This window comes from Cervus elaphus, chromosome 2, assembly GCF_910594005.1.
Source record: "Cervus elaphus chromosome 2, mCerEla1.1, whole genome shotgun sequence".
Taxonomy (NCBI): Eukaryota; Metazoa; Chordata; class Mammalia; order Artiodactyla; family Cervidae; genus Cervus; species Cervus elaphus.
In genome coordinates this window covers 6,690,815-6,710,664 of record NC_057816.1, presented here as the reverse complement: position 1 = coordinate 6,710,664, position 19,850 = coordinate 6,690,815, and the positions used below count along the sequence as shown (strand labels likewise).

At 40.8% G+C, this 19,850-nt stretch overlaps 1 protein-coding gene and 1 long non-coding RNA gene across 3 annotated transcripts in view; both read left to right on the top strand.

The window, feature by feature from the left end:
• The window catches only part of PACS1 (phosphofurin acidic cluster sorting protein 1), a 146,151-nt gene that overhangs the window by 72,030 nt on the left and 54,271 nt on the right, over positions 1-19,850 (top strand). The window lies entirely within an intron of this gene.
• On the top strand, positions 1,581-19,671 carry LOC122709210. Its single transcript, XR_006345438.1, has 3 exons — positions 1,581-1,594; positions 4,628-4,632; positions 19,469-19,671. It is a non-coding gene; the product is annotated as an uncharacterized LOC122709210 (long non-coding RNA).

Here is a 19,850-nt window from a genome sequence, read left to right as displayed (position 1 = left end):
GGCAGGCCATGGTATGGGAGAAAATGTATGTAATCTGTGTATCTGACAAGGACGGTAAAGAGGTCTTATGATTCAATAGCAAGAGTTAATTCCATTTTTTAAATGGGCAAAAAGATGTGAATGAGTACTCTACAAAATAAGATACACTAATGGCCAGGAGTTAATAATAACTTCCATTATTAGTCATCAGGGAAAAGAAGTTTACAGCCACAGAGAATTACCACTGTGCACCCACTAACTAGCACAGTGAGAATTTAAAAGACCAGTAATACCAAGTGCTGGCAAATCTGTGGGGTCAGTTGAACTTCGGTGCTCTTCTGTGGAGAATGTAAAGTGGAGCAACTAGTTTGGAAAACAGCTGCCAGTTTCTTTGAATGTTAAACACATACTTACCTTTGGGAGCTTCCTCGGGGACTCCGGGTAAAGAATCTGCCTTCAATACAGGAGAACTGGGTTCGATCCCTGGGCCGAGAAGATCCCCTGGAGAAGGGCATGGCAACCCACTCCAGTATTCTTGCCTGGGAAAATCCCATGGACAGAGGAGCTGGGGGGCGGGGGAGGTGGTGGGACTCCATGGGGTTGCAAAGAGTCGGACATGACTGAAGTGACTGAACACACACACACACACACACACACACACACACACACACACACACTCTCTCTCACCATGCTGCTGCTGCTAAGTGGCTTCAGGCGTGTCTGACTCTGTGACACACACACACACACACACACACACACACACACACACACACACTCTCTCTCTCTCACCATGCTGCTGCTGCTAAGTGGCTTCAGGCGTGTCTGACTCTGTGACTCCAAAGAGTCGGACATGACTGAAGTGACTGAACACACACACACACACACACACACACACACACTCTCACCATGCTGCTGCTGCTAAGTGGCTTCAGGCGTGTCTGACTCTGCGACTCCATAGATGGCAGCCCACCAGACTCCACCGTCCCTGGGATTTCCCAGGCGAGAACACTGGGGTGGGTTGCCATTTCCTTCTCCCACACTTACCATAGGACCCAGTAATTCCATTCCTAGAGATTTACCTTAGAGAAAGGAAAACAAAAGTACACACAGAGACTTCTCTGTAAATATTCATAGCCGCTTCAGTCATCACAGCCAAACACTGGAAACAATCCGTGTGTCCATGAACAGGTTAAGGGATAAGCAAATTATGGTCTAGCAAGCACAATGAAGTATTAGTCAGCAATACAAAGGAACTGCTGATAACACACTGCAAGAAGAAAACCAGTAACCAAGAGGTGCATGTTGTATGATTCTACTTATATAGAAATCTGGAAGATGCAAGCCAGTATATAGTAACAAGGATGCAGATCAGTGGTTGCCTGAGGCCTGGAGGAGGGAGGGGTACCGATTGCAAAAAGGCACAATGGAACTTTTAGGAGTGATGGAGATGTTCTTTATCTTGATTGTGATGGTGCTTACACCATGTATATTGTATGTAAGCTTTATGTTTATTGTGTATAAATTATATCCTCCAATAAAAGTTGGTCTTGAAAAAACCTTCCCACTATTTAAAGAAGGCTAGTCACCATTCCTCCACTTGATGCTGCTGCTGCAGGTTGTTTATTCTCTTTTTTGGAACCTCTGTTTTGTTCAGATATCAGGTTCCCCCTTGTGGTCATGTTCTTCTAGGAAGACCGATCCTGTTCCAAGTTCTGAAAATTCAGCCTCGTCTTGATAATTTTACTTCCACAACTACTTAGGAGGGTGCACATGACTCAGTTCTGGCCAGTGGCAGATGAACAGAAGTATCATGGGAGTGATTTTTAAAGACGACAATGAAATGGGATAGATCATATCTACTCCTTCCCTAACCCCACTGAAATGACAGTAAAGGATTTTTTTTTTAAGGTGTAAACTATGAGGATGAAGAGAAAGGCAGAGGAGGTAACAGTGGGCCAGAATTTTCCTTATAAAATTATGAAAGCTGAAAAGTGACTGCATACGTGATAAGGAACTTAGGTTTCAGTGTCTTTGCTCTGAGTACTTATAATGGAGGGAGGCCAATGAGAAGCAAGCCAGTTTTCAACCACAACTAGACAGTGTTCTACAATAAGTTTTAGGAAACTCTGACTGTGGGATATACTTTGGGGCTGAAAACAGAAATACTGGTTGAAAGTCTGAAACGTGGCAGTTAGCACCCAGATCCCCATCCCCCCCTTTCAGGTCACTACTGCTCCCCCATTCCTGCCAGACATGGGGAGTTTAGTATCTGGAGAAATTGAAACAGAGAGAACATGTGTGTGAAAATCCAGTCTGGGGGAAAGTGAAGTGAAAGTGAAAGTAGCTCAGTCGTGTCTGATTCTTTGCGACCCCACAGTCCATGGAATTCTCTTGGCCAGAAAACTGGAGTGGGTAGCTTTTCCCTTCTCCAGGGGATCTTCCCAACCCAGGGATCTAACCCAGGTCTCCTGCATTGCAGGCGGATTCTTTACCATCGCTAGGTCGTGTCCCACTCTGCGACCCCATGAACTGCAGCACGCCAGACTCCTCTGTTCTCCACTGTGTCCCAGAGTTTGCTCAGATTCATGTCCATTGAGTCGGTGATGCTGTCTAACCATCTCGTCCTCTGCCTCCCTCCTCTCCTTTTGCCTTCAGTCTTTCCCAGCATCAGGGTTTTTTCCATTGAGTTGGCTTTTCACATCAAGTGGCCAAAGTATTGGAGCTGCAGCATCAGTCCTTTCAAATAATATTCAGGGTTGATTTCCTTTAGGATTGACTAGTTTGATCTCCTTGCTGTCCAAGGGACTCTCAAGAGTCTTTGCTAGCACCACAGTTCAAAAGCATCAATTCTTTGGCACTCAGCCTTCTTTATGGTCCAACTCTCAAATCTGTACATGACTACTGGAAAAACCAGTAATTTAACCAGAATTTAAGTATCTCCAGATATTTAAAGAAAGCCTGCTCCTCAAAAATCAAATTCCTAAAAGAGGTATTTCATCAAGTAAATAAGAACAGGATGCTGTATAAGCAGACTATTTAGAAATGCTCTCAAGGATTAGAACTATCACTAAGTGAAGTTGTAAGTTGAAGGTGAGGAAATCTGGAAAGTAAAACAGTCAAAGAGGTAGACAATAAGACAGAAAAAATTAGAAAATTAAAGAATATCTAGAAAGCCCAGTTGCTGGCTAACAGGTTCTAGAAAGAGAAGATGGACAGGACATTGTTACAGAAATAATGCAAGATTTTCTCAAAATTCATGGTCTTTAGAAGGAAGAAAACCCTCCACAAACTACATTATTGTGAAATTTGAGGACATTGACAGCAGATGTAAAATCTTTTGGAGAGAAAGGTCAGATAAAAAGGATCTAAAACAAGTAGCATCAAGCTACTTAACAGCAACACTAGAAAGCAAAACACAATAAATCAGTGTCTTCTAAAGCCTGATGGAAGTATTTCTAACCTGTAATTCTGTCCTCAGCCATACTGTCAGTCAAGAGTGAAAGCAAAATATTTTCAAAAATGCAAAATCTCAAAACACTTACTTGCTGTCTGCCTTTTCTTAGAACACCTAGAGGATGTGATCTTTCAGAACTAGAAAGTGAAGTATGAAAGAGAAAGACCTGAAAAAAAAAAAAAAAAAAAGAAAGAAAGACCTGGAATTCAGGGGAAAAAGGAACATGACGCAGGCTATGTGGGGAACCCTCAGGGTATTGGTGAGGAAAAGTCCCAGGATGACAGCTTTGCAGCTGGCCCAGGTCAGACTGACCCTAGGTTCCAGGAGGTGTGTCTTGTAGGATAAGTGGGACTCAGAGACTATGTGTAGTATATCATGTGATTGATTGTATTGAGAGGAATCTTAGAGTTCTGTTTGAGAATTTTTAAAAAAAGAAAAAGGCAGACTCCTCCAAATGTTATATAAGAAAAAATATGTAATCATAGCATACCACATGACTGAACAGGATAAAATATCAGAACAATAGTCATAATCATTTAAGTACTAAATATTGATTTATTAATATACCACCATGTAACTGTTGTGGGGGATGAAGGAAAGGTGATGTGTGTGTCTTTGCGTGGTGTCAGAGAGCTAAATTTTGATCTCGTGTAGGAGGGACTCAGCAGATAATGTCTGAAATTGGAAAACTTAGATAGATATAAGCTTTATATAGAATACTTGTATCTATCTTTAGAAATAGAAAGTTGAAAGTAAATACCAGAAGAATTGAAAAGGGAGTATCTCTGGAAAGTGAAAAGGGATTAAAGGAGGAAACAGTTTTGTTAATTAAGCCTTGTAGCACCATTTGATCTTTGAAATAATGTACACTTGTTAGTCATAGTAGCGTTAATCCCTCAGTAGTGTCCGACTCTTTGTGACCCCGTGGACTGTAACCCACCAGGCTCCTCTGTCCATGGGATTCTCCAGGCAAGAATACGGGAGTGGGTTGCATTCCCTTCTCCAGAGGATCCTCCGGACCAAGACATTGAACCCGGATCTCCTGCATTGCAAGCAGATTCTTTACCATCTGAGCTATTTTGATAGAAATAAAAATTAAATTAAGAAAGAGACCTAAGAAAGGAAGTCCTTATTTTCTGCCTCTGGATGTTGGTGTGTGATGGCTACTGAGGATGTGATTACAGGAATTGACAGCTGTTGTCTACCCACAAGGAAGCAAAATTAGCTATTGTGTTATAAATGACAAAAGGCTTGACTCTTTCCCTTTGTGTTCCTATTTTCAGAATAAGTTAGTTCCCTAGCTGCCTTCTGAGTTGTTATGTGTGTGTTGCGAGCTCAGGGGTTTCTGTTTATTTGATGTTTTTCAGTCTGTTGTCATCGTCGTTCATTTGGGTGTTCAGATGTCACCTCTGGTTGTTGTGGTCTCTTTCACGGTGGCTTCCAAGTCGTTGGCTGTGACCCTAAGATATCAAGGAAGATGTGATGTCTTCCTTGCTTTCTGGCATGACAAGATTTTCTAGGCTCATTTCGTGCACTTCCTGTCCCATACTTAGAATCAGTTACTTTCCTTTGAATGAGAAATGGTATTTAGAGACCAAACTCTGTGTGACTGCTACTGAGATGATTCTTTCAATGGTCAGAACTAAGCAATACTGTTTGTTCCCTTTAAAAGTAATCATGATTTCATGCTGGTAGTTTCAACTGAAGCTAAAATTTTCAGAGGTTTTAAATTTATTTGTCCTTTATTGCATTTATTTTATGCTGCAAAACTCAAGTAATATCAACATAATTACTCATCCTACACTGTATGTAATCGTTTTAAAGTAATACTGTGTTGTTATTAACAATATGAATGTGAAAGTCGCTCAGTTGTGTCCGACTCTTTTCGACCCTATGGACTGGAGCCCGCCAGGCTCCTTCTGTCCATGGAATTCTCCAGGCCAGAATACTGGAGTGGGTAGCTGTTCCCTTCTCCAGGGGATCCTCCCAACCTAGGGATTGAACCTGGGTCACATGCATTGCAGGCGAATTCTTTACCGTCTGAGCCACCTGGGAAGCCCAATAAACAATATGGTTGTTATTCATTACGGGTTAAGATTTCTTTGTGGTTCTTTTTGCTGTTTAGAATATATCTCACTTGGAATAAGACTAGCTTCCTTGGCTTAGATGAACCAAGAACTGGTCCCTCAGCTGGGGAGGGCTCTTCCCGTGGGACCTGACTCCACATTTGTTTTTACCTCTTTTTGTTGAATTATAAAAGATCTATTGACTTTCCAGTGTGAAATATGAGAGCCTAATGTATAGCACTTTATGTTCTTTCTTCTTCCTCCCTCCTGTGTTTGGAAAGTATTGAATATATTTTCAGGGTTTTTTTGTCATCGCTAACATTTATAACTTTAAATGTTTCGGTTATGCTTTTCACTAATGACATTACCTTTAGTTAGTTTTTTTCCCTCCCACTTTGAAGTTGAAAAACCGTAAATAACATTTGTTATTATATAAACATTGTGACTATAGCCCCACAACTCTAAGTACTTGCAGTACTAAGATTATGTTTTCTTTATTCAAAGGAGAATGCTTCTAGGATTAAGATCACAAGGCTTCTTTTTCATAAATTTTATCAGTTACTTAAGATGACGTCATACTTTGCCTCGTGTTTGGATTGTTTCTTTTATGGTTTTCACCCCAGAATTTCTCATTGCTTTCCTTTTTTTTTCTTATTGGCAGAATAAAATGCCTTTGTGATATCGTCAAGTTTCTCTGACCTCTCACTTATACTATTTATTGCATGGAGTTCCCCCTTTTATGCAGCTATTTCTTGATTAGAGTCCTCTTTCTTCCTAATCGGGACCGTTTGATGTTTGTGCCTGCTAGACAGCTGTTACAGGATTTCTAAAATCCCTGTCCCAGTGCATTTCCCAGCTTTTATCCCTGCCCCACTCTGAAAACTACCGTTAGTTTGTTAATTCTGCCAGAGTTACTTTATCCATATACTAGCAAATATACATGTATAATTCATTTCCCTCCTGCTTTCCATAAGTGTCAACATGGTGTATACTGTTCTGTACCCGTTTTTACTTAACAGTTTATCTTGGAGATCTTTTCATATCAGTACAAAGAGCATGTCATCTTTTGTTTGTAAATATTTATTTACTTATTTGGCTGCACTGGGTCTTGGTTGCAGCATATGGAATCTAGTTCCCTAGCCAAGGATCAAACCTGGGCCCCCCTGCATTGGGGCACAGAGTCTTTGTCACTGGGCCATCAAGGAAGTCCCTGTTGTCATTTGTTTTTATAGTTGCAGAGTTGTCCATCCTAGAGATATATCACGATTTATTTAACTAACCCCCTGTTGATGGTAATTTTATGTTTTCCAGTCTGCTTCTATTAGAAACAGCATATATCTGTAGAATAAATCCCTGAACAGAAATGCTGAGTTAAAGAATAAGTAAGGAAGTGTTAGTTCCTCAGTTGTGTCTGACTGTTTGTGACCCCATGGACTGTAAACTGCCAGGCACCTCTGTCCATGGAATTCCCCAGGCAAGAATACTGGAGTGGGTAGCTGTTCCCTTCTCCAGGGGATCTTCTTGACCCAGGGATCAAACCCAGGTCTGCTGCGTTGCAGACAGATTCTTTACCCTCTGAGCCACCAGGGGAGCCTGAAGAGTATGTATGTACTTGCAGAAAGGGTTGTTGTTGTTCAGTCACTCAATCATGCCTGACTCTTTGCAGCACCATCGACTGCAGCATTCCAGGCTTTCCTGTCCCTCTCTGTCTCCCAGAGTTTGAGCAAACTCATGTCCATTGAGTTGATGATGCCATCCAACCATCTCATCCCTTCTTCTCCTGCCCGCACTCTTTCCCAGCATCAGGCTCAGCAAAGTGGGTAGAAATGACTGAAATGCTGTCCATAGGCGTGTATGGACTTGGGTTCCCACAATTAACAGACAAGTGCCCACTTCCCCCTCCCCACCAGCCTTCCCCACACTGTTACAGGGGTGTGTATGTGTGTCTGTCTCTCTTTTTAGGGACTTAGGTTATTTACTAATCTGATAGGTAAAAGATGGCAGTTGTTCAGTGGTGATTCTATCCGTCTGAGGCTGACATAGAAGGATTACCCCACTTTCACACAAACAATGAAAGAAGTCCAATTCTCTTTACATTTAATAAGATGCAAGAAAATGCTAACAGATTAAGAAATTAACTACAGGACCTCACTAGAAAAAGTTTTGGCAACATGCCCAGCTCACCCAGTGGCAAAGGGAGAGAATATTCTCATTTGTGACAGTGTTTAGAAAGGGGTAATTTAAATGCCCTCTAATCTGGGCTAGTGTTGTCCAATTAAGGTGTCTATTAGAATGAAAACACATGGGTTGTTTTTTTTTATACTTAGTGTGGTGAAGCAGATTTTTTTCTTCCATTAAAATCTTCTCTTTAAATATATTTACATTGAATGATAAATGGTTCATATTACAATTAAACAAACTGAACATTTCCTGTTTTCTTTCAGACTGCTGTGCTAGGAATTGGAGAGATTCAAGTAAGAGTAGGACAGAGTCCTTGTCCTTCAGATGCATTGGGTGTGGGTTGACCCTAATTCCAGGAAGAAGCTGATGATGAGTGCTTTAGGAAGTGGAAGCAGCGTGGGCCTCAGCGAAGGGCAAACGCTCACACAGTGGTGGGAAGTCAGGAGAGGAGGTGTTTTTCGGATGAAAAAATGAGCAGCAGTAGACACAAACAAGGGAAGGTTTTTAATTGTCTCTTTATCTGGTTTAGGTCACAGGATGTGAAACATTTTCTCGGCATTTTGTGCCATCAAAAGCAGCAAGTCATACTGGAATTGAGCACCGAAGTTTTATATCTAATTTAGGCAGTGTAACCTAGTTTAGAATACAGACCTTCCTGGCTGCCACCCACTGGCTGTGTGACCTTGGGCAGGCTGTTTAACTTTTCTGCACCTCTGTTTTCTTCTGTATAAAAGGAAAATTATAATTGTTTTGAGGATAAAATTGGTGTATGTAAGTCACATACTGCAGTGCCTGGCTCATAGTGTTATTTGCTAGTTATTGTGTTGTACCCTCGCAAACAGATAATTTTTTCCTACTTGAAAGAGTATTTTCTGGTTATAAAATGAATATATGGTAATTATAGGAACTGTGGGGCATGTAGAAAAGCATCTTTAAATCCTCACCCGTAACCACCCCACCTGGACTAGCCAGGCATCTTGGCGCGTTGTCTCAGGGGCAGCCTTGCATGGCATCTGAGACCATGGACCCTGGAGCCCACTTGCCGGGCTCACATTCTGGTCCCACCATTTACTCATCTCTCCTCCTCTCTCTCAGTCTGCTCATCTGTAAAACCTGGATGATAGTACTATTCAAGGAACAGGACTGAGTAAGTTAATATACATGGAGCATTTAGAACAGGGCATGGCAGAGTAAGTGCTGGGTCTGCTGTTATTCTTCCCTGCGTGTGTTTATGGCCAAGATTTAAAGAAATTCTATCAGCCTCTGAATAGAAAATACAAGCGAATATGAGTCCTCGTAGTGGAGCAGGCAGTCAGGAAGTACAGTGGAGTAAATGAGCACACACATACACACCATATACACACATACATATGTGTGTACACACACCCCCCATATGTGTACACATGCCATATACACACACACATACCATACACACACCATATACATACACACACCATATACATACACTCATGTACCATACACACACCATACCATATATACACACACCATATACATACATACACATACCATACACACACCATATACATACACACACATACCATACACACACCATATACATACACACACCATACCATACACACACCATATACATACACACACCATATACATACACACACCATACCATATACACACACACCATATACATACACACACCATACCATATATACACACATACCATACACACACCATATACATACACCATACCATACGTACACACACATACTATACACACACCATACCATATACACACACACCATATACATACACACACCATATACATACACACACATTCACACACACACCATACGCACACCATATTATATATATACACTCACCACCAGATACATATACACCCCGTATACATACATACACCATATACATCCATATACACACATACACATGTATATACATATGCACACCATATGTATATACACACCATATACATACACACACACCATACACACACCATATACACAGATACCATACACATACCATACCATATATATACACACACCATATACATACACATTCACACACACACCATACCATACACACACACACACCATATACACGCACACACCATATACATACACCATATACACACATACATATGTGTGTACACACACACACCATATGTATACACACATAACATACACACACCATGTACATACACACGCCATATGTATAACACACACCATATACATACACACACATACCATGCACACACCATACCATATATACACACACCATATACACACACACACCATATACATACACATACATACCATACACACACCGTACCATACATACACACACCATATGTATACACACATAAAACACTCACACACATTCACACACATACCATACACACACCACACCATATATACACACACCATATGTATACACACATAAAACACACACACATTCACACACATACCATACACACACAATATACATACACACACACACCATACACACACCATACCATATATACACACACCATATACACATACACACACATACCATACACACACACACATATATGCATGTACCACACATAAAACACACACATATCACTTGCACACACTACACACGTGCATCCACATACTATACACACATGTACACACATACCATATACACATATACACACATGCACGTATCTCATACACAGTACACACATCCCATACATACACACACACACACGTGATTTGCATGACCTGGAGTAAAGGATGGCTGAGGAAAGGCAGGACAGTGGAGGAAGGGAACTAAAGTAGTTACTGCTTGCCAAGAGGAGATTATAGCTTAATTAGATGGAATCTTAGTTCTCCCTGTTGGAAAATCACTTCTTCCTGGGTGAGTGGGGTGAGGGGGAGTGAATAAATCCATGGTTTTAAACTCAAGGAGAAAAATAAGAATGTCTGTAGAGATCAGACTTGTGGTTGCCATGGGGAGGAGGGGCGGGAGAGGGCTGGACTGAGAATTTGGGGTTGGTAGATGCAAACTATTACATTTAGAACGGAGAAGCAACATGGTCCTACCATGTAGCACAGGGAACTATATCCAGTCTCCTGGGATAAACCATAATGGAAAAGAATATTTAAAAAAGAGTGTATGTGTGTGTAAGGAAAACACCAGTGCATAATCAGTTGTAATATTAGTGCCAAATTGCATTAATTGCATCTACTTTCTTGCTCATCCATCAGCAAAGACCTTGAGAATGGCTTTTCTTAGCATTATAGGTCATCTTAGCCTTCCACATGTCACATCGGTTGCTGGTCACCAAACCATTTTGTTTCCCTTGACTAATTTGGTCTTTAACTACTTCACCCTCTTTGAAAGCTATGGGACTGAATTTTCAAAAATAAAAAGTTAGAAAAGAAAAATAGGAATGTTTGAAGTGTGGGTCATAGTGATAATAGAAATGACCCTATTAATCTAATTCTACTAGAACAGTAAATGAACTCCCACTTGAAATCTCCACCAGATATGAAAGTGGAGGTTCAGTAGGCTACATTTTCTTCCCACAGAAAAACCCTTATTTGGATTGAAAATCGATACCTTAGGAAGTGAGCATACACAGCATCAAGGGATTCTCTGTTGACTTCCTGTCAGTAGTAGCTTTTCCCAAGTCAGATTGGATTCTTAGAAGAACATGACGAATGGCGTGAAGGGCAAGCATACTTTATTTTAGGAGCCCAGACAAATGGAGATTAACCTGTGTCATGGGATGAATGGTGGACCCTGAAAAGATATGTCAACGTGCTGCTCTGGGTACCCGTGAATGTGGCCTGATTTGGACAGAGGATCTTCTAGTGTCCTTGGAGGGAAATTTGAAAGAGGAGAGATGGACACAAAGGAAAAGGTTATGTGAGGACAGGAGGCAGAGGTTGGAGTGATGTGTCTACAAGCCAAGGTATGCCAGGGCCTGCCAGCAGCCCCCAGGAGCCGTGGGGGTAAGGGAGGATGCCCCCATGGACTTGAGAGGGGGTGCAGCTCCGCCAGCACCTTGAGTTTAGACCTCTGGGCATCGGACTCTGAGAGATCAAATTTCTGTTGTCTTAAGTCACCAAGTTTGTGGTCATTTATGTCAGCCCTAGGAAGGTAACACAAACACAGATGAAAATAAGGCATATCTTATTTTGGTTGTCACTGGTGAAATTATTTTATGCGCACACACAAAAGTACATTTTCTGAGACTTGTGCATGTATTGTATAAAGCCGAGTAAGACTCTTAAAATTTTACAGGCAGTAAATTTAGAGAGGAAGGAGTCAAAGATACCATTTTAGATATAAACAATCCTGAAGGCATTATAAAATAACCCTTTTTTTAAAAAATTTATTTTATCGAAGTATAATTGATTTACAATGTTGTGTTAATTTATACTGTATAGTGAAATGATTGTTGCTGTGTATATACATTCTTTTTTTATATTCTTTTCCATTGTTTTCCACAGGATATTGAATATAGTTCCCTGTGCTATACAGTAAGACCTTGTTGTTTATCCATTCTCTATTATAATTATTTACATCTACTAATCCCAAACTCCCAGTCTACCTGTCCTGCCAACCCTTGGCAACCACAAGTCTGTTCTCTATCACCGTTTTTATTTGGAGCCCATAGAAGAATTAGAGAGTGAGAGAGTACTAAAAAATACAACAAAAATACTAAAAATACTAAAGATACAAGTAAGTTTTAAAAAATTGATTGCAATTCTTCCTTTGAAACTAGTTGTTGGTAAGAGTCTGGCCATGATTGTCTTCTTGTCACAGTATCTCAGTCCCACCCAACATTTGTAATTACTTTGTCATTTGTTCTTGTTTAGTCACTAAGTTGTATCCAAATCTTTGCAGCCCATGGTCTTCAACACTCTGTCCTCCACTGTCTCCCAGAGTTTGCTCAAATTCTTGTCCATTGAGTTGGTAATGTTATCTAACCATCTCATCCTCTGCTGACCCTGTCTGCTTTTGCCTTCAATCTTTCCCGGTATCAGGGTCCTTTCCAATGAATTGGCTCTTCGAATCAGGTGGCCAAACTATTGGAGCTTCAGCTTCAGCATCAGTTCTTCCAGTGAATATTCAGGGTTAATTTCCTTTAGGATTGTAGTGGTTTGATCTCCTTGCAGTCCAAGGGACTCTCAAGAGTCTTCTCCAGCACCACAATTCAAAAGCATCAGTTCTTTGGCCCTCAGCCTTGTTTATGGTCCAACTCTCACACGCATACGTGACTACTGGAAAAACCATAGCTTTGATTGGATGGACCTTTGTCGGCAGAGTAATCATCTCTGCCTTTCAACATGCTGCCTGGGTTTGTCATGCTTTTCTTCCAATTTCATGGCTGCAGTCTCTGCTCGCAGTGATTTTGGAGCCCGGTAAAATAAAATCTGTCACTGCTTCTACTTTTTCCCCATCTATTTGCCATGAAGTGATGGGACCAGATGCCGTGATCTTGTTTTTTGAATGTTGAGTTTTAAGCCCGCTTCTTCACTCTCCTCTTTCACCTTTATCAAGAAGCTCTTTAGTTCCTCTTTACTTTCTGCCATTAGAGTGGTATCTGCCTATCTGAGGTTGTTGATGTTTCCCCCGGTGTCCAGCTTATGATTTATCCAGCCTGGCATTTCACATGATGTGCTCTGCATATGTTAAATAAGCAGGGTGACAATATACAGCCTTGTTGTACTTCTTTCCCAATTTGGAACCAGTTCGTTATTCCATGACCGGTTCTAACTGTTGGTTCTTGACCTGCATTCAGATTTCTCAGGAGGCAGGTAAGATAAGATAGGATATTCAGGTCAGATAAGAATATTCCACAGTTTGTTGTGATCCACACAGTCAAAGGTTTTAGTTTGGTCAGTGAAGCAGAAGTAGATATTTTTCTGGAATTCCCTTGCTTTCTCTGTAATCCAGTGAATGTTGGCAATTTGATCTCAGGTTTTTCTGCCTTTTCTAAACTCAGCTTGTACATCTGGAAGTTCTTGGTTCACATACTGCTGAAGCCTTGCTTGCAGGTTTTTGAGCATAACCTTGCTAGCATGTGAAATGAGCACAATTGTACAGTAGTTTGAACATTCTTTCGCATTGCCCTTCTTTGGGATTGGTGTGAAAACCAACCTTTTCCAGTCCTGAGACCACTGCTGAGTTTCCCAAATTTTCCAAATTTCCATTTTGAGTGCAGCACTTTAACAGCATCATCTTTTAGGAGGTGACTTAGATGGTAAAGCATCTTCCTACAATGCAGGAGACCCAAGTTCTATCCCTGGTTTGAAAGATCCCCTGGAGAAGGGAATAGCTACCCACTCCAGTACTCTTGCCTGGAGAACACCATGGACAGAGGAGCCTGGCATTTTACAGTCCATGGGGTCGTGAAGAATTGAACATGAGTGACTAACACACTTTCAGCTGGAATTCTTGGTTCATAGTAATGCTTCCTAAGGCCCACTTGACTTCACACTTGAGTATGTTGGGCTCTATTACTATGAGACCAAGCTAATTTGATTTTATAACATTTCTGAGGTAAAGCTAAATTCTGATCTTAGGTCTAAAATGTGTGCTTCAGGTATTGTGGTCCCAACAGCGGAAGCATGGAAACAGTGGAAAGATGCTCATTTGGATCCCAGCATTTTTCTTTTCAAGGTGGAAGTTCTGTGAATAGAAAGCTGTGACACGGGGAGTATTCTTATTTGAAGCCTTGTGATTTCAAACCTTTAGGTAATGGTGATTCCCCTCTGTGAAGTCTTTTGTCAAGAGTGCCCAAGGATTATCCTCTGACCTCACCTCTAAGAGCGGCTGTTTGTTTCTGGAGCCAAAAATGGATCCTCCCCTGGGGTGGGATAGACAGAGACAGTAAAGAAAAATGGAATTGTCTCTGGAAAAAAGAAGCCAGCTGGGTCTACAGTATTTAACATACATATATTTGAAGGTAAAATGGTGAGCTGTTTGAGCCCCTGACGTGATCTACTATTTAAAATGTTGTCTTTGTAGAGAAAGCCATCTTGAATCCAGATTACACAGTTTTTTGTTTGTTTAAACACTGTAAGAATCTGTCAGGGTGGATGTCAGGAGAGGGGAATGCAGGAAAGAGAAGGCGAATGAGAAAGGAAAGGAGTCAGGAAAGCAGCTGGGTGTCCGCTTCCTGACTCTTCAGATCATGGGAAGCTGCAGCATCCCAGTGGCTGTGATGCCTGCACAGATGGGGACGAGAGCATCGATCTCTGGTTTCGGCCTCCTGCTGTCACCGTGCTTCTTTTGAACTGTACAGAGTTAAAGGTTTCTTTCTCATGTGTTATTCCTTTTATCAGTCAAGTCTCATTGCAGAGGAGATTCAGATCAGCTCCACATCTCTGCGATTTCAAAAATAGTCCAGTGACCCTGGGATAATGATATGGCAAGACAGAAATCAAACCTTTCTGGGCACTCGTGTGCTATATCATTTTTCTCGTATATAATTCTAGAGCATCACCAGAGCTACTTTAAAATACATCTTTTCTATTCAGTTGGTTTATTCCATTTCAAGTCTCTAGTCACCTCTCTTCCCCACATTCTCAGATGAAACTTGTTTTCTCTGTCCCCAGGAGAACTCTGAGAACCACAGGGAACCTCAGATGAGGCCACTTGGCCCCAACACTTTTCACAAGCAGCCGAATGCTAGAAAATGTGCACTGTTAAAGACTCACACACTGGTCAGGAAGTGAACCGGGTACCATGGTGCTCTTTCTCTAGCTCAAAATTTTCTCCTCTGTCCTCCCCTCCATCTACAACTGCTTTTATTTCTTATGAGAAAGGGTATGTCAAGCTTTTGTTTTGACTACTCCACTGAAACGCACATTGGGATCACCAGGATTTCCGTTTTGCTAAATCCAGTGATCAGTTTTCTCTCCTCGGCTTACTCTGCTTCTCGGCAGCGTTGGACAGTTTCTTAAGAGCTTTCTTCCCTAGGCTCATGCAAGCTCATCCTTTTCCTTCCTCACTGGCAGCTTCTCTGTCCCCTTTACTGGACCTTCCTTCTCTGCCAGACTTGCATGCATCAGAATGCCCAGGATTCCATCCTTGGCCTTCTTTCTTTCTTTTCTTTTAATCTCATATAGAGCTTGCATTCATTCTTTCATTTGTTTGTTTATTTGCTATGCTGCGGGGCATGTGGGATCCTAGTTCCCCGACAGAGATTGAATTCAAGCCTGCTGCAGTGAAAGCTGAACCACTGAACTAGTGGTTCTTGGCCGCTGGACCACCAGGGAAGTCCCCTGGCCTTCTTTCTTATTTGAACTTTCCTCCGGAAGACCTCACCTGTTCCCAGTGCTTTGTATGTCTTCTTTATGCCATGAGTCCTAAATCCATATCTCTAGTCTAATCTTTCCGTTGAGCTCAAAACTCTTAGCCAGCGGCCTTCTTACTGTTTCTACTTGGATATTCAAGCTGTCTCAAACTCTAACAATGTCCTGACTTTTCTATTCACCCCAAAACTTTCCCCTAACTCCTTCGTTTCAGTAAACAGTACCACCACCCATCCACCCAAGCCCAGATAGCTTCTAGGGAGGCACTGTTCTCAGTGCTTTTATATATATGAATATATATATATGAATATATATGAATCCTGACAACTAGCCCAAGAGTTGGTGTTACAACCCACATTTTGCAGATGAAGAAACAGGGGCATAGGAAGACGAAGTGGCTCGCCCAAGGTCACATAACTAGTGAGTGCTATGCACACAATTGTACGTGTCTTCTGGTACACAGGGCCAGAGGAGTGAAAGTGCTGGATCATGGGTTTCACTCATGTTTGGCTCCATACGATGATGCCTGATAGTTTCCTGAGTGATGTAACTCCCACTGGCAGCATATGAATTCCTGTCGCCCTGCATCTTCACCCACATTGAGTGTTGCCAGTTTTGTGGGTGTAAAATGATATTTTGATTTCAGTTTGCATTTCTCTGATTCATAATGAGGGTGAGCATATTTCTGTGTATTTATTAGCCATTACTGTTTCCTCTTCTGGAAACATAAAACATCTGTTCATGTCTTTTGCCCACTTTTCTATTGATTTGTCAGTCTTTTTCATAGTGAACTACAGGAGTTCTTTATATTCTAGACCCTTTGTGAGTATTATGAGTCTCAAATATTTTCTCCAAGTTCATGATTTGTGTTTTCACTCTGTGGTATCTCCTGATGAACAGAAATTCCTAATTTTACTATAATTGAATTTCTCGATGTTTTTCAGTGTCTTTTTTTGAGAAATCCATCCTTCAGAGTATGAAAGATACTCTCCCATATTTCTCTTACAATTTTGCACTTCACATTGAAGTATTTACTTCACATGGAGATTATTTTTATACATGGTGTGGATCTGATTTTTTTTTTTCCTGTTTCATAGTGTTTTCTTTTCCAAGTTAATGAAATGCTGCCTTTTTCTTCTGTCAAACTTCTGTATAATTGTGAGGTTGTTTCTGGGCACTCTGGTCCATTCCGATGGTCTATCTTTCTATTCCTTCACTAATTCTGTACTACCTCAGCTAATACAGCTTTACAAATATTTTTTCTTTCTTGGGTATTAACGAAATGTAAATTTTATGAAATGGATTGGAAAGTGTTCTGTCTTTTTGATCCTCTGGAAGAATGTGTGCAAATTAATATTATCTCTCCCTTGAATAGCTGATAGAATTTGCCTCTAAAAATTATCTGGACCTGCTGTTTTCTTTTTCAGAAGAGTTAAAATCAGTGCTCAATGTCTTTAGTGTTTACACAGCCATTCAGCTTTTCTCTAGCTTCCAAAGTCATTTCTGGTATGTTATATTTTTTAGGAATCTGCCCTTTTCATCTAAGTTTTCAGTTTTATTTGCATGAAATGGTTTGCGGCATGCTCATAAATCACTGCTTTGTCTGGAGTATGTCCCTTTAAAAAATGATTCTGGTTTATGAATTTTATTAGTCTATTAAGTCATGTATGTTTATTTTCTATTTTATGAAATTTGCTTTATCTTTATCATTTTCTTACTTTTAGATATTTTTGGTTTGTTTCACTAGTGTTTTGTTCGGTTGGTTGATTTGGGTTGAGTTTTTAGGGGGTTTTTTTGTTGTTTTTTTTTTACCTCTTACTGGCTGCTTAATTCAGTAATTTTGGCATTTCTTTTCTAATATAACCACTTGAGACTATTGTTTCCTCTGAAAAGCAACAATAAGATAAAGTTTCCTCTAAGAACCTCTTTAGTAGCAATAACAAAGTTGATATATAATGTTTCAGTTTATGTTTGGTTCTGAATATTTCTGATTTCTATTATGATTTCTTTTTTCCTGTATTTCCTTTGTAAAACCCATTTCCTGTTTCCTTTTGAACTGGTTAAATTGATTCTTTTTTTCTCACAATCCATTTAAACTACCAATTTGAAAGATTTGTTATTGTTGTTGTTGAGTCACTTAGTCATGTCTGACTCTTTGTGACCCCATGGACTGCAGTACGCCAGGCTTTCCTATCCATCACCAACTCCCAGAGTTTACTCAAACTCATGTCCTTTGAGTCGGTGATGCCATCCAACCATCTCATCCTCTGTCACCCCCTTCTCCTCCTGCCCTTAATCTTTCCCAGCGTCAGAGTCTTTTCCAGTGAGTCAGCATCAAGTGGCCAACATATTGGAGCTTCAGCATCAGTCCTTCCAATGAATATTTAGGGTTGATTTCCTTTAGGACTAACTGGTTTGATCTTGCTGTCCTAGGGACTCTCAGACTTTCAGTTTTCAGTTTCTTGGTGATTACTCTCAAACTATGAAAGTGTATACTTAAGAGTTTAACGTTAGTTTCCATTTTCCTCTGAAACAATTCAGGGACTTTAAAAACATGCTCTGATTTCAGGCAGTCCCTCTTACCATGCATGTTGTATTTACCGTGGGTAAATTAAACATAGTCATTCTTGTCTCATATTAGCAGTTTGTTTAAATTATTCACCTTTTTACTATTTTCTTTGTTCATCATTTATTTTTCTGTCCTGACCTTGGTCTTCTAGTACCATTTTCTTGTTTTTATAGTATGTCCTTAAGAAGGTATACTGAGGTTCAAGCCAGCCTCTGAGGTGCCCCAGTGATTCACCCTCTCAGGGATTCACACTCTTAGTATCCCTCCCTCACTGAACAGGACTGACCTGTGTAACCATTAGGACATCTCCGAAATGATGGAGTGTGACTTCTGAGGCTAGGTCATAAAATACATGGTTTTGTTGCCTTGCTTTTTCTTGGACCTGCTCACTCTGTGAGGAAGCCAGCTGACATGTCCTGAGGTTTTCAGTCAGTCCTGGGAGAGGAATCAAGGCCACTTGTCACCACTAGCCAGTACTTTGAACGAGCCACCTGGAAAGAAAGCAGACCCTGGTCAGGAGGATTGCAACCTTGGCCTACATCCCAACTGCAGCCTCCTGAGACACCTTGAGCTAGGACCACCCAGCTCAGCTGCTTCTGAGTTTCTAACACATAGAAACTGTGAGATAACAAACATGTGTCATTTAAAGCCATTTGTATTGTTACATAGCGGAATATAAAAGTAATATACATATAGGAGGGTCTTTTGGTAGTAAACTCAGTTTTTGTTATCAGAAAATGTTTTAATTAATTCTCATTCTAAAATGTATTTTGTATGTGCATATAGTTCTGAATTCAAAGTTGTTTTCTCTTCAGCACATAGAAGATATTTTCAAGTCTCTTCTGAATTCCTTTATTGTGATTAAAAGTCCACTGTCAGAGAAAAGCCTTACATTCAGAATATATTAAAAACTTGTTGTTCAGTTGCCCAGTTGTGTCCGACTCTTCACAATCCCATGGACTGCAGCATTCCAGGCCTCCCTGTCCCTCACCATCTGCTGAAGTTTGCCTAAGTTTATGGCCATTGCATTGGTGATGCCATCTAGCCATCTCATCCTCTGTCGTCCCCTTCTCCTCCTGCCCTCAATCTTTCCCAGTATCAGGGTCTTTTCCAACGAGTCAGCTGTTCGTGTCAGATGACCAAAGTATTAGAGCTTCAGCATCAGTCCTTCCAATGAGTATTCAGGGTTGATTTCCTTTTAGGATTGACCGGTTTGATCTCCTTGCAGTCGAAAGAACTCTTAGAAGTCTTCTGCAGCACCACAGTTCCAAGGCATCAATTCTTTGGTGCTCTGCCTTCTTTACAGTCCCGCT